This window comes from Macrotis lagotis, chromosome X (assembly GCF_037893015.1).
Source record: "Macrotis lagotis isolate mMagLag1 chromosome X, bilby.v1.9.chrom.fasta, whole genome shotgun sequence".
Lineage (NCBI taxonomy): Eukaryota > Metazoa > Chordata > Mammalia > Peramelemorphia > Peramelidae > Macrotis > Macrotis lagotis.
Genome location: NC_133666.1, coordinates 527,061,818 through 527,076,839, shown reverse-complemented (window position 1 = coordinate 527,076,839; position 15,022 = coordinate 527,061,818).

The following is a 15,022-nucleotide window of genomic DNA, read 5'->3' as shown; positions in this document are numbered from 1 at the left end:
AGGTCTGTCCTCTGTCCCTGGAACAGGACTCTGGGGCTTTGACCACATTCAAACCCTGGTTGCAGTCTAGGCCCCCCATAGAGCAAGGACCCCCCTCACAACCTTGGGGCAGAGGCTTGTGGTCATTCATAGACCGAGAGCAGTGACAGCCTCACACACTGAGGTTCTTGCTGGAGGGGGCTGTTGTCCCAATAATACTCAAAAGCTCAGGAAGCACCCCCAAACCAGGCATAGGCTGGGGAAATGAATAAACAAAAAAAAAAGGAACCTGACCATAGACAATTAACTTTGGTCCCATGGAGGACCAAAATACTCAATCTGAAGATGAGAAAGTCCAAGTTTCTGCATCTAAAGACTCCAAGAAATATAGAAATTGTTGGACTTAAACTATGTCAGATCAAAAAAGATTTTGAAAATCAAGTAAGGGAGATAGAAGGAAAAATTGGGAAAAGAAATGAGAGAGATGCAGGAAAAACATGAAAATGAAGTCAGCAGCTTAGTCAAGGAAATCCAAAAAATGCTGAAGAAAATAGCATGCTAAAAACCAGCTTAGGTCAAATGGATGAAACAGTTCAAAAAGTTACTGAGGAGAAGAATGCTTTAAAAAGCAGAGTTGGCCAGATGGAAAAGGAGATAAGAAAGATCTCTGAGGAAAACAAATCCTTCAAATCCTTCAGAAATCAAGACATTAATACTTCAATACCAAAATAATGAAAAATTATAAGAAAATGTGAAACATCTCATTGAAAAAACAACTGATATGTAAAACAGATTCAGGAAAGATAATTTAAAAATTATTGGGATATCTGAAAGTCATGATCAGGAAAAGTGCCTTGACATCATTTTCAAAGAATTACTACAGGAAAATTGCCCTGATATCCTAGAAGCAGAGTGCAAAATAGAAATTGAGAGAATCCACTGATCTCCCCCCAGAAAGAGATCCAAAAAAAAAAAAAAACCAACACAACAACAACCCCCAGGAATATTATAACCAAGTTCTAGAACTCCCAAGTCAAAGAGAAAATATTACAAGCAGCCAGAAGGACACAATTCAAGTATCATGGAGCTGCAGTCAGGATTTCCCGGAACTTAGCAGCAACTACATTAAAGGCTTGTAGGGCTTGGAATATAATATTCTGGAAGACAAAAGTTTGGAATGCAACTGAGAATCTACTACCCAGCAAAGCTGAACATCCTCTTCCAGGGAATAAAGATGGATTTTCAATGAACCAGGGGAATTTCAAATGTTCCTGTTGAAATGACCAGAGCTGAACAAAAAGTTTGACCTTCAAGTACAGGACTCAGGTACATAGAGAGGATGGATGAGAAGGGTAAATTATGAGGGATATTTGATATTTGATAATGAACTGTGTGTATTCCTGCATGGAAAGATGATACTAATAATATTCATATGAGCCTTCTTATTTAATAGAGCAGGTAGAAGGAGCTTTTATAGATGAAGCACAGGAGAGAGCTGAATTTGAAGATATAATATATGGTAAAAATGGAGTCAATGAGTGAAAGGGGAATGTACTGGGAAAAAGAAAGAGGTAGAATAGGTAAGATATTTCATGTAAAAGATATTTTATAGCTTTTGCAATGGTATGGAAGGGGGAAATGATGAGAGGGAATGAGTTAAACCTTCACTCTCAGAAATGGCTCAGAGAAGAAACAGCATACACAATAGGGTATATAGATCTAGAAGAAAAAGGAGAGAAGGTGGACAGGGGGAGGGGAAGGAGAGTGTGGTGACAGAGGAGAGGGTAGATCTTAGGAGATGATAGATATAACACATTTTTATTTTTTGTAAGGTGGTGGGATTGGGTGGTCTGTCCAGACCACAGGGCCAGGTGGTTGCTGGGTCTCTGGGGTAGGATGTAGGCTTGGGGTCTCCTGGCCCCAGGGCTGATGATCTGTCCACTATGCCACTCAGCTGCCCCACAGCACATTTTTGAAAAGGGACAGAGTAAAAGGAGAGAGAAAATATAATAGATGATAGTGAGGAGGAATGGATGGAGGGGATTAATTACAATCAGCAACAGCAACTGTGGAAAAATATGGAATTAACTACTCTGATGGACTTATGATAAAGAAAATGATCCACCTAAGACAGAGCTGATGGTATCAGAACGTAGACTGAAATACATTTTTTTTTCTTTCTTTTACTTTATTTCTCATGAGGTCTTATATTTTTGTGGGGGAGGGGGTATTATGCTTACTCCTAAACAAGAATACTTTAGTAAGGTGTAAATAAATTAAAGAAAAATAAAAAAAAACAAAAAGCCCACTACCATCTAACTCCAATTTAAAGCTATATGTAAAAAGATTCTAAGACAAAAAAATTGGATGTGTTTATATACTTATTGTCTTTCCTGATAGAATATAAATTTCTTGAGAGCAGGGACTTCAACTTTTTGATTAATATCCCAATGGCCTAATATTGTGTTTAAGACATAGAAGAGATTTTTAAAACATTACTTGCTGACTGTCAGGCAGAGAGCCACAGGGGCTACCCAAATAATGCATTTACATTGACATTACTTTGTCATGTCCTTTCCAGGCCTGAAATAAGTAACTTTCGTTACTCCTAGACTTTACTTTCCAAGGGAGGCAAGTAATCTAGAGTCTCTGGGGTTTCTAGAAAGACTTTGCTGAGAGGTGTCAGCCCTATCCCTTAGGAAAGCAGGAAAGGAGATGAGTGAATCTCTCCCAAGTTTCTCTAACAATAGGAAATTGTTTTGCTACAAAGTTGCTCCTAAGTTACTGGTGACATCAACCAATCAATAAGAGGTATTTCCTTTCTCCTTTTTTCTCTCATCTCCCTTTATTCTATTCAGTGTTCATCTTCCTTGGTCTTAGGGGATCTATCAGCACCAACAGAAGAATGTGGTTTCTCTGCTTTAAAATTATAGGGTATGTTTGTCCTTGCCAAGTGATGTTTACATTTTGATGTGGAAAATTATGAATAAACAAAATCTTTCATTCCTAAACAATCTTTGCTGAATTTTTATTGCCCTATGAACAGCTAAATGTCTTGATTCCCTTCTGTTTTTCTCTCCTCTCATGACTTCAGGCACCTAGGATCTTCCTTTCTTCTAGCTATCTCAGCCTCTTAATAGATTCAGGTATCTGGAAAATTAAGTAAATCTGATGATCCTTTCAGGGATATTTGCATCCTAGGCCTTCTCTCTTCTCTCCATTTAAGAGAATTTAAGAAATGGGGGAGATCTGATGGAAGCCAGTTTCCTGGAATACCCCATATAGGGATAAAACTAGGAGTAAGACAGATCCTGGGGCTGGGGGGGGGGCAGGTTTGGGTTAACCCCCTATATTTTAAATATATTTCATACCATATTTTTAAGGAAAATCACTTGTCTATTATCAGTGTATAGGGATAAAATTATATGCCTCTCTTGAACCAGAGTAATAATTAACAAAGCATTTGTAAAACAGTTTAAGTTTCTCAGAGGCAGGACACTATGTAAAGAACATTATTTTTTCATTTTGTAATTAATTGGCTACAAACTACCATAACCTTATTTGCTCCCATGTGACATCATCAGCCTGAACCTGAAGTCACTAACATTTATAGCCATGATGGTCTTTCTAGGAAAAGTAATGTCATTTTACTTTTTTTTCCCCCAAACTTGGGGATATGTATATGGGAGGAGAACTTTATAAATAGATCTATGAAGTCAGCTTTGGTAATTGGGGTCAGAAATGCAAAAGGCAATGGAATCAGAAACATGTTTGTTCTAAGTTTAAATATTGCAACATTTCTAAAAGGGTTTCTCTGGTGTCTCCTTGGAAGGAAGAGGCAAACTTGACCTCACAGGACAAAAAACTAGTTCTTTATTCAACCATTCCCAAGTCACTGTATATACAGACTATTTCTAGTTTTTTACTACGACAAAGCAACTATGTATTTTGTGCAGTTAAGTCTTTCTCCATTAATAGCAGCTATAGGTTATTGCAGCTAGAATGCTGAACTTGGGAGTCAGGAAGACTCATCTTCCTGAGTTCAAATCTCGTCTTAGACACTCATCTTCCTTAGTTTAAATTTAGACTCAGACAATTGCTGTGTTACCCGGGGCAAGTCACTTAAACCTGTTTGCCTCAGGTTCCTCATATGTAAAATGAACTGGAGAAGAAAAATGGCAGATCACTTCAATATCCCAAATAAACTTTAGAAGAGTTCATCATGAGAGAAACAACCAAACAACAATATCAGGTTATGGTCCTAGCAGTATACAAATGGAATTAAAGGATATGGTTATTTAAAACCTTATTGTATGTCGACAGACTCTCAAAAAACTTTTATAGATTTAGTTGTTTCCCTATAGCTCTCCCCCTTTTCCACATTTAATAATTTTTAGCTATTTTTGCCAATTGTCTTGCTGAGCTGTGTTAAGCAATACCTTTATGGGTTTAATTTGCATTTCTCTGATTGTTGCATGTCTTATTAGCAGTACGTTTTCTCTTTTGAAAACTGTGTCATTTGAATCACTTTTCCTTTGGGGGATGAATAGATTTTTGAATAGATTTGTATGAGGATTTTATAGATTCTAGATGTCAGATTATTTTCAGATAGACTTTGCATAGATAGTTTAACCTTTTTTACTTTGGAGATTATCTTTAGCTCTAAATCTGATACTTTTAACAACTATTCCTTCTACATGCTCTCCCCCTGGGTTTTTGGGACACTGCTCTCTGCTGGTATTCCTCCCAATCTGGCATCTCTTCCAACTTCTTTGTTAGATCATCATTCATGTCTCACTCCCTAACTATATGGATTCCCTTTTTTGTCTGTCCTGGACTCATTTCTCACACTTGTTACACTATCTTATGAGCTGCCAAGGGTTTAAATGATCATCACAGTGCAGGTGATTCCAATTCTGTGTATTCAGACTTTTTTTACCAAGCTACTATCCACTCCTAGATCAGCAACTGCCTGTTTGTATATTTTGTATTGGATGTCTCAAAGTCACCTCAAACTTAATATTTATGTAACATCCCCTCTGAATTCACTCCCCTAACTTGCCCTAGAACAAATAGGTTAGATTCCTAGAGGGGAAAGTGTTGCTTTGAGGTGTAGAGGTAATCTTGTGGTAGTTATCCTCTCAATATAGCTCATGGTGTGCTTTCCATTAAGTCAACCAGTAGATTAGACATTTCTTAGTAAAGGTATTCACTCAAATGGCATAGTAAGATCAGTTGTTATTGCAATGCAGTCTCAAATACACAGAATCCCTGAGGAATGGCAGGAGTTGGGAGAGAAGACTGTGCACAGACTTATATTAATAGGGTAGTGAGGCACACATATAAGAACCCTGTGAGGCCAAGATAGCTCACAGTGCTGAGGCATTGAAAGATGTTCTTTCTCTAGAATGTCTAAACAACATCTATGGTAAGGCAGGGGAGGAGTTGATAGATGAGGCTCCTATAAAAGCATGGCATGTGATCCACTTATTACCTGTATAAGTCACAGAAGCTACATGGGCCTCTGTTTTCGCACCTTGCCCTAGGTGGCCCCTACTATCTGTACCATCTCTACATCTGTCTTCCTGTGATTCTAGTCTAATCTTAACTATCAAACCCCTTTAAAATGTTTTCTTCCTGAATTCCAGTTTTCTTATCTCATATACTCCCATCCTCTATACTTTATGGTCTGAATATAGAGATAATTCCTCAGTCCAAGGATGATATGATGTCACTCTTAGCCCTTTGTTTTACACTGTGTTATTCAATCAGATATCATTGCCACCCCTTCAGGAGCTATTGAATGATAAAACCTAGAGTTACTTGGTATGAAGCAGGATTTTAACTCAGATCTTCCTAACTACAAGCCCAAGACTCTCTCCACTATGACACCCAGCTGCCTCCAAGTTATTTGTTCCTAGGAATAGAAATATTAAAAGCTAGGAAAGTCACTGATTGAGATGGAGAGAGCATTCCAGACATGAAAGACAACTAATAAAAATGTCCAGAGCCAAGAAATAGGCATTGTCTTGTTTAAGGAACAGCAAATGAACTGGTTGCATGATAAACTCAGACATTCTGAAGGGCTATACCAGCAAAGATGAAAAATGAGCAGCTGAAATGAGACCAGTGGATAGTAGGGAACTTGCAATATTATGGGACCAACAAGATGGGAATGTAAGACAGACAATTTTGAAATATCAACAGCTGGGGAGATAGGATCAGATTGGGAAACAATTCCATCTTTGTGAGTTCAAATCTGGCCTCAGACACTTACTAGTTGTGTGACCCTGGGCAAGTCAGTTAATTGTTTTCCTCAGTTTCTTCTTCTATAAAATGAGCTGGAGAAAGAAGTGGCAAATCACTTCAGTATCTTAGCCAAGAACACTCCAAATGGAATCATGAAAAGTCAGGCATGACTGAACATAACAACACAGGAAACCAGGAAGCAAAGATGAAGAAGAAAGCCCCAAGCATGGGAGACAGCAGAAGAAACACTCAATTGGAGTGTTTACTTTGAGATACATCAAAGAAGCCAGTGTCATTGAATCACAGACTTCAGAAGATGGGGGTCTAAGGGTTAAGAAAACTAGATGGCAGGAAGAAGCTATATTATAAAGGGCTTTGAATTCCAAAAGGAGAACTTTATAATTAAATCCTGGAGGCAATAGGAAAAGGTCTCATCTCCATTTTATATTTATAGAAACTGAGGTACTTAAAGGAAAAATGGTTTTCTTAAGGTCTTAAGAAAAATAATTAAGATTAGGCTAGGAAGACAGAGATAGTATGGATAGTATGGATAGTAAGGGCCATCCAGTGCAAGGTGAGAAACCAGAGGCCCAGGTACTTCTGTGACTATACAGGAATTAAGCAAAATTGCATGATCTGAATCCACAGTCTGACTCTTCATGTTGTTGAGTTGTTATTTAGTCTTTATTGAGAACCACCTGAAGCAAGTAAGCCTATGCACTCAATGAGAGTCTGTTGAGGGGTAGGGGGTCTCAGGAGAGGTGGCAGCTTCCAAGGAGACAGAAATTGTTTGGCTTTAGCTGCTCTCTGACTATTTTCCTAGCAATGATGGGCAAAAAATGTTCTTATTGTTATATCAGATTGTGTTATGGATGGATGACAAGAATTAATAAAGATGTAACTTTTTGGCATGGAAATATGTCATGAAAACAAAGTAGATTGCTGAAATCTTAGTTGATCTTTGAAGACTGCCTGACTGAGTGAGATTCACCTGCCTTAAATTTCCAGCTGTGAATACTTTAGGGGGGAGAAATAATATCACTTGAAAAGTCCATTATTTGAATCTTGATCTTCTTTCATCAATTCTAGGACAAATATTTGTATAGAGTGATTTCTCCTCAGTTCTAGGTCAGCATTTCCTAAACTATTCTATGGGACCCTGATATGGGACCCATGACTCTTTTTGGCATTTTGCATTGCCATTTCCTTCTCCAACTCATTTTAAAGAGGAAGAAACTGAGGGTCACAGCTAGTAAGTGTATGAGGCTATGTTTGAACTCAGGAAGATAAGTCTTCCTAACTCTGGACCCTGTACTCTATCCACTATACCACCTAGCTGCCTATATATAAAATATAAATTTGAAATAATCAACAGAGGGAAGCCAGTGGAATTGAGAGATTAAGAAATGTTTCTTAAAGAAAGTTGGATCATAGCTAAAACTTGAAAAAAAGCTAGGAAAGTCAATGATTGAGATGGAAAGAGAGAGCATTCCAGACATGAAAGACAACTAGTAAAAATGTCCAGAGCCAAGAAACAGGCATTGTCTTGTTTAAGGAGCAGCAAATGAACTGGTTGCATGTGTATGTGTGATGGTGGAAGGTATAAGAAGACTGGAAAGGTATTAGGATTAGGAAAATTACTTGCTGACTGAATGGAAGATGGATTGGACTAGAGAGAGACCTGTGGCAGGCAGACTAACCAGCAGGATATTGTAATAGTCCAGGCATGAGTTAACGAAGGCCTATACCAAGATGGTGGCAATGTCAGGAGAGAAGGAGAATATTCCTGAGGGGTCACAAAGGCAAAATCAATAGATCTTAGCAATAAATTGGATATGGGAGATGAAAGTGAGGAGTTGAAAATGACATCTAGTTTAGGATTCTAGAGGACTGAGAGTATGGTGGCAGCATCGACAATAATAGGGAAATTTGGAAGGGTTGAGAATTTTGGGGAAAATGTAATAAATTTAGTTTTGAACATGTTGAGATTAGAATATCAGTTGATCATTAAACAGATGTCTAACAGTCAGTTTGAGATGGGAGATTGGAGTTCAGCAGAAGTTAGAGCTGTATATGTGTATACATGCACATATTTATATATGTTTATATGTATATTGTATTTGTATGTTTCAGAGTCAAGAGTTAGGTAAAAGGAGTGTAGGGTGTGTTCAAGGAAGGCTAGAATCTTGGTGTGGGCTGCTTCCCACCTTTGATGTCCACCTGAGCCACCTCTCACCTGTGGCTGCAACAGCAGCCACACCCCAGTAAACCATTTCAACAGGCAGGCTAAACCATGTTGAGGGTAACCAAGGGAGTCTCAAACTCATTAGTGAGTAGTGGGGAAAGACGAACAAGTCTTCCACTGGTGGGAGGGTGGATGAGAACACTTAGTTTCAATGGCCATGAACCAGCTGAAGTAGTTGCTATGGATTGCTTAGAGTTTTGTTAGACATTGAAGATACCAAGCTCATCCACTACATCTTGGGCCATCACCAGTTGTCTTGAATCTGACTTGCTATGCTGGATCATGATGACTTTGGAAGAGAGTGAGGCAGTTGGTTTTGTGTAGCTCTCCCTCACTTAAATCTAATTTATTTGCACACAGTAAAAGACATCACTCACATCTATTCCTCAAAGTTCTGCAGCGACAGGCAAGTGATGAAGCAGCAGGTGTGGATATGCTGGGAGCTGTAGTCACATTCCTGCACTCAAGTGACCCAGGGCCATAGGGTCATTTCTCCACTGAAAGCAGCAGCAGGATTCAGCAGCCCCCTGGGAGACTGAGCAGCACTTTTAAGGATTGTGTTGCTCACCTCCTGATGTGAGGAAGGGGCTAGAAAAGTTGCCCTAAAAATTGTCTGCTTATCTAACCCTGACCTGATTACCTTAGCAGGTGGGGAATCGCACAGTGCAGTTAGAGATACAAAACAATCTACAAAAACTTCCTCAAAGATTCCATTTGGTACATGGAATGTATGTAGATAATACAAGATCCAATAGACCTGAAAGATGAACAGCTCTTGTTGAGAGAATTTAGCAGGTATGATATCCAAATAGCAGCCCTGAGTGAAACAATGCTGGCAAATGAAGGTCAGCTTATTGAAGTCGGAGCTAGATACATGTTTTTCTGGAGTGGTTACAGTGAAGGGAGGCACCATGAAGCTTGGGTAGGTTCTAGTCATTCTTGAATGTTGTAAAGGAGTGAATGATAGACTCATAAGATGGCCACTTCCAGGAAAATTCCATCCCACCATTATCAGTGCCTGTGCAGTGACAAACACTGCATTTTTTTGAAGACCTGGAGACTCTTATCCTCAATGTACCAAAAGAGGATAAGCTTATAATTCTGGGTGACTTTAATGCTAGAGTAGGCTCAGATTAACGGACATGGCAGGGAGTCCTTGGGAATGGACTTGGAAACAGCAACAGCAATGATCACCTTCTACTGAGGACTTGTGCATTTCATGACCTTCTCATCACAAACACTGTCTTTCATTTACCTAAACTCAATAAATCTTCCTGGATGCACCCTTGTAGCAAAACAGTGGCTTCTATTAGACTGTGTGATAGTAAGGAGAAGAGACAGACAGGATATGAGAGTGACAAAGACAATGTGTGGTACAGAGTGCTGGACTGATCACAGACCTCTTCTCTAAGATAAATATTCCTATTCAACCGAAGCAGCAGCCCCAAGGCAAAATGAATACTAGAAGAATTAATGTCAAGAGATTAGAGTGCCTCTCTAAGCAGGAAGTTTGTCACTAACTTGGAGGGAAAACTGAGCCAACACATAGTTAGCAACAGTGGAACAGAAAAAGAGTGGACAGCTTTCAGAGATCTGGTGTACAGCACTTCATTTGCTCATCTGGGCCAGAACACTTGCTAACACCAAGACTGGTTTGATGAAAATGATGGAGAAATGCAGAAGCTGCTAAATGAAAAATGAGATCTCCATAGGGTTTACCAGCAGGATAGTTCATCTATTTCTATGAAGGCAGCATTTAATTCCATCAAAAGTAAAGTCAAAAGGGCAGCTAGGTGGCACAGTGGATAGAGCACTGGCCCTAGAGTCAGGAGTACCTGAGTTCAAATCTGGCCTCAGACACTTAATAATTACCTATCTGTGTGGCCTTGGGCAAGCCACTTAACCCCATTGCCTTGAAAAGAAAAAGTAAAGTCAAAGCAAAATTTAGAGAGATGGCAGGGCTCTTGGCTCAGTAAGAAGGCAGTTGAAATTCAATCTTATGCAGTCAGTAACAAGCCAAAATGCTTTTATGATGCCCTGAAGGCTATTTATAGGCCAAAGACATATGGTGCATCTCAGCTATTCAGTGCTGATGAATCTACATTGATTAATGATAGGGACTGGATCCTAACGAGATGGGCTGAACATTTCCATAGAATTCTTAACTGACCATCATCAATCAATGTAGAATCCATTGATCACTTCCCTCAAGTTGAAGTCAATCTGTCTCTAGCAGAAGTTCAACTGAAGAAGAGGTTTTGGATGCCATTAGACTTCTTTCAAGTGGCAAAGTACCTGGTGCTGATTCTATTCCAACTGAGATCTACAAGGGAGGGTGGGGGTGGGTCCATTGCTCATCCAAAAACTGACTGAAATTTTCCAGATTATATGGTATGAAAAGGTTATTCCCAAGGATTCAAGAATGCCCCCATTGTTCATCTCTATAAATGTAAAGGGAATAGATTGTCTTGTGACAATCACAGGGGTATTTCTCTTTTAGTCATTGCAAGAAAGATTCTTGCTAGAGTCCTTCTCAATAGGCTGTTCCTTCACCTGGAAGTTGGTCACCTTCTAGAGAGCCAATGTGGCTTTAGAAAGGGTCAAGGAATAGTCAATATGGTGTTTCCTGCCTGACAACTCCAGCAAAAATGCCAGGAACAAAATAGAACATTTGTAGATCTAGCCAAGGCCTTTGATACCATCAGTCATGAGGGTTTATGGAAAATTGTCAAAATTTGTTTGCCCAGAGAAGTTCATCTGTATTGTACATCAATTCCATGATGGCATGCATGCCTAGGTTCTGGATAGTGGATGATTCTCTTGAGATTTCCCAGTCACCAATGGAGTGAAACAAGGCTATGTACTTGCTCCCATGCTTTTTAGCATGACATTTTCAACCATGTTATCAAATGCCTTCACTGATGCTTCAAGGTCAGCTACCACTGGTGGTAAATTTGTTAACTTGAAAAGGCTACAAGCCAAGATCAAAGTGGATGGAATGCTGGTGCATGATCTTCTGTTTGCTGATGACGTGCACTCAGTGCAGCTTCTGAAGTTGAGATGCTACAAAGTATTAGTAGATTCTTTGCTGCTTGTGCTAATTTTTTTAATCTTTTTGTTTTATATTATTTTTTAATTCTCATTTTGTACAGATTTTTTTACATTAATAAAATATTCTTGTTTAAGAGTAAACAAAATACCCCTCCCCCCATGAATATAGACTTGCTTGGGTGATAAAGTAAAGGGGAGAGAAAAAAATTAAAATTAAAAAAATAATAGTAATAATTGTAGGTATGGCCAGGTGGCGCAATGGATGAAGCACCAGCCCTGGAGCCATGAGCACCCGAGCCCACATCCAGCCCCATAGACCCAACAATCACCCAGCCTTGTGACATGCAAGCCACCCGATCCCCACTGCCCTGCAAAAACCAAAAAGAAGAAAAGAAAAGACCCAAAATAAAATAAAATAGTAATAATAGTAGGGATGGCTGGGTGGCAGACAGAGCATTGGCCCTTGAGCCAGGAGCACCTGGGTCCAAATCCAGCCTCAGACACCCAAAGATCACCCTGCTATGTGGCCCCAGGCAGGCCACCCAGCCCCATTTGCCCTGCACCCTCCCCCAAATAATAATAATAATAATAATAATAAAATGTGCTACAGTCTTTGTTCCTACACCAACAACTCTGTCATGGGTGGATCGCATTCTTTATGGTAAGTCCATCACAAAAGTTACTTCCATATTTTTCCAACATTGCCATTGCTGATTGCAACTCCCTCCTTTCTTATTTCTCCATTACCATGCACTATATTTTCTCTCTCCTCTCACTCTGACTCTGCTGTAGGGTCGCTGAATGGCACAGCAGACAGATCCCTGGACCTGGGGCCAAGAAGCCCTGAGCCCCCATACCACCCCTTAGGCCCAAAATTCACCTGGCCCTATGGTCCTGAACAGGCCTTCCAATCCCAGCCCCTTGCAAGAAGTAAAAAAGAAAATGTGTTATATCTGACCACTCTCCCCCCATGGTCCATCCTCTCCTCCTTTATTCACATCCCCGCCTTTCCCCCTTCTCCCCTGCTTCTTACTCCAGATGTCTATACCCAATTGAGTATATATGCTGTTTCCTCTCCTAGCCACCTCTGATGAGAGCGAAGATTCCCTCATTCCTCCTTGCCTCCCCCCTTCCATATCATTGCAATAGCTCATTGTAATAAAGAAAAATCTTATCATATGAAATATCTTGGCCCATTCCCCCTCTCCTTTTTCTTTCTCCCATTTCATTTCCCTTTTTTTCTATTGACTCCATTTTTACACCATATTTTATGTTGGAATTCATCTTTCTCCTGTGCTTCAACTATAAAAGCTCCCTCTACCTGCTCTATTAACTGAGAAGGTTCATATGAGTATTATCAGTGTCATTTTTCTATGCAGGAATACATGCAGTTCATCATCATTAAGTCCCTCATATCCCCCCCCCCCCCACCTCCAATCTCCATGCTTCACCTGAGTCCTGTATCTGAAGATAAAACCTTTTGTTCAGCTCTGGCCATCCCAAAAGGAACATTTGAAATTCCCCTGGTTCATTGAAAGTCCATCTTCTTCCCTGGAAGAGGACATTCAGCCTTGCTGGGTAGTTCATTCTTGGCTGTATTCTAAGCTTTTTTTCCTTCCAGTATATTATATTCCAAGCCCTATGAGCTTCCAATGTAGTTGCTGCTAAGTCCTGTGTGATCCTGACTGCAGCTCCACAATATTTGAACTGTGTCCTTCTGGCTGCTTGTAATATTTTCTCTTTGACTTGGGTGTTCTGGAACTTGGCTATAATATTCCTAGGGGTTGGTTTTTTGGTATCTCTTTCTCGGGGGGATTGGTGGATTCTCTCCATTTCTATTTTGCCCTCTGCTTCTAGGATATCAGGGCAATTTTCCTGTAGTAATTCTTTGAAAATGATGTCAAGGCTCTTTTCCTGATCATGACTTTCAGGTATTCCAATAATTTTTAAATTATCTTTCCTAAGTCTGTTTTCCATATCAGTTGTTTTTTCAATGAGATATTTCACATTTTCTTCTAATTTTTCATTTTTTTGGTTTTGAAGTATTGATTCCTGATTTCTGGTAAATTCATCAATCTCCCTGAATTCTATTCTTTGTCTGAAGGATTTGTTTTCCTCAGAGAGTTTTCTTATCTCTTTTTCCATCTGGCCAATTTTGCTTTTTAAGGCATTCTTCTCCTCAATAACTTTTTGAACTGTTTTATCCATTTGACCTAAGCTGGTTTTTTAGCATGCTATTTTCTTCAGCATTTTTTTGGATTTCCTTGACTTAGGCTGCTGACTTCATTTTCATGTTTTTCCTGCATCTCTCTCCTTTCTTTTCCCAGTTTTTCTTCCAACTCCCTCATCTGATTTTCAAAGTCTTTTTTGAGCTCTGTCATAGCCTGAGCCCAATTTCTGTTTTTCTTGGAGTCTTTAGATGCAGGAGCTTGTGCTTCCTCATCTTCAGACTGAGTATTTTGATCCTTCTTGGACTCATATGCAAAATATTTCTCAATGGTCTTCCTCTTGTTTCTCTGCTTTCTCATTTTCCCAGCCTGGGCCTGGTTTTGGGGTGCTTCCTGAGCTTTTGGGACACCCCCACAAGGGTCTCAGTGTGTGAGGCTCTGTCCTCCCTCCTGGTCTGTGAATGACCATAAGCGCCCCCCTCTGCCATGGGGATGAGGTGGGGGGGCCCTGCTGTTCTATGGGGGGGGCCTAGACTGTGATCAGGATCTGAATGTGGTCAGAGCCTCAGAGTCCTTTTCCAGGGGCAGAGGACCGAGCTCTGCAGTCTCTATCTTCACTCCTCTCCCTCAGCTCAGTGGGCTCATGCCCTGGAGGCTCCACCTGCTTCTGTTTCTGGATCTGGTCTGCAGAAAGACCAAGCTGCTAGCTGTGTGCCCTGAGGGCTGGGCTCCACGTGCTCGCTCTGGCAGAGGTCCCCCGCTGTTCCCCCACTTTGTGCTCGGTGCTCCCCGGGGTGCAGCTCAGGAGACTCCCCCGCTGTTGTGAGCTGTGGCTCCCAGTGCCCTGGGGCTGCCTCCGGGAGGCTGAAGTTCTTTTGCTCTGGTGGGCTACCCCTCTGGCGGGCCACCCCTCTGGTGGGCCACCCCTCCAACCCCGGGGAGCAGAGCCTTTCTGCTCTTTTCCAGGTTACCTTGAGTAGGAGAACTGCCTCGCTGGGACATTATTAGCAGGATGTTGGGCATAGAAAGAATTTAACTAGGTGGGAAGAGGTAAACATCCTTGTAAAAAGGACCTAAGATAACTTTGGGACCAGAAAAAGCATGATTGCTACTATTATTGGTTTTGATTTCCCATTTCTATCAAAGGGACTATCTACAACCCTGTTTGTGGTGGCAAAGAATTGGAAATCAAGTAAATGTCCTTCAATTGGAGAATGGCTTAGCAAACTGTGGTATATGTATGTCATGGAACACTATTGTTCTATCAGAAACCAGGAGGGATGGGAATTCAGGGAAGCCTGGAGGGATTTGCACGAACCGATGTTGAGCA